General features: G+C 32.2%; 1 protein-coding gene across 1 annotated transcript in view; it reads left to right on the top strand.

The window, feature by feature from the left end:
• The window catches only part of NUCB2 (nucleobindin 2), a 40871-nt gene extending 40540 nt beyond the window's left edge, over positions 1-331 (top strand). Inside the window, exon 14 of the mRNA XM_010830529.1 lies at positions 191-331. The gene's annotated coding sequence lies outside the window, so the exon portion shown is untranslated. The remainder of the gene's footprint in view (positions 1-190) is intronic.
• The last annotated feature ends 589 nt before the right edge of the window (positions 332-920 follow it).

Below are 920 nucleotides of genomic sequence, written 5' to 3'. Positions count from 1 at the left end.
GATGGTTTCCAATATTACTCATAATTCTTCCTAATCAATTATTGATATTATCAGAGAACATGTTTTTAAATTGTGATCTGTGGTTAAGCATAGTTAAGAAACAAATACTCAATATGTCTATGTGTAAAAGAATATTCAGAGTAAAGGAAGATACCTTTAAAATGAGGGCATTTATTTTTCTTTTGTACAGACATTTAAAGTTTGAAGTCCACCAGAACTTGGAAGAAAATTGTTGAATCATCATCTGTGTCATCTTTTTACCTCCCTTCCTTCTCCTCTGCTCAATAAATATTTTAAAGCATATGTGGAATAAAGGAAGATACTTTTTAAATGGGAACATATTTCTTTTAACACAGATATTTAAGGATTGAAGCCTATCAGAACCAGGAAGGAAACAAACTCAATACCTGCTGTCATTTTCATACCCCCCTTCCTTTCCGCTTGTTCTCCTTTAGTTATTTAAGCAGCCTATGCCATAATTTAATGAAATTATTAGTAAATATTTAAGTGAGAAAGCTCCATCCATTGCTTTTAAAATAAATTGCTCTCACTTATTCATAAATATAGATACTCTTATGGGTGCTTATCATCCCTTCTCTCAATAAAAGTCTCTTTGATATTAATGATTCTTCTCCTGAGAATACCATAGTATTCCCCAGTGTTTGCTGGTAACTTTTCCCTGAAACTTTTAACTTTCAGCAATATTAACTGCTAGAAATTCTTCTACCAAACAGCCTTTCCTACCCCTTAAGGTCATTTTTCATTTACAGTATTTTTGCCTTATGCTCTATCATTCAAGATCAGGTTTTGCTACATGTAACAGAAAATCCAAAGAGAATGCTGGTTTAACTAAAAAAGAGTTTTTGCCTTTTACATAAAAGAAATCTGTAAGTAGGTAGTGTCCAGGTTCCCATCTTTCT

Source organism: Bison bison, unplaced genomic scaffold (assembly GCF_000754665.1).
Source record: "Bison bison bison isolate TAMUID 2011002044 unplaced genomic scaffold, Bison_UMD1.0 scf7180017864518, whole genome shotgun sequence".
Lineage (NCBI taxonomy): Eukaryota > Metazoa > Chordata > Mammalia > Artiodactyla > Bovidae > Bison > Bison bison.
Note: the sequence above shows the minus strand (reverse complement) of the source record. Positions and strands in the feature narration are given on the sequence as shown.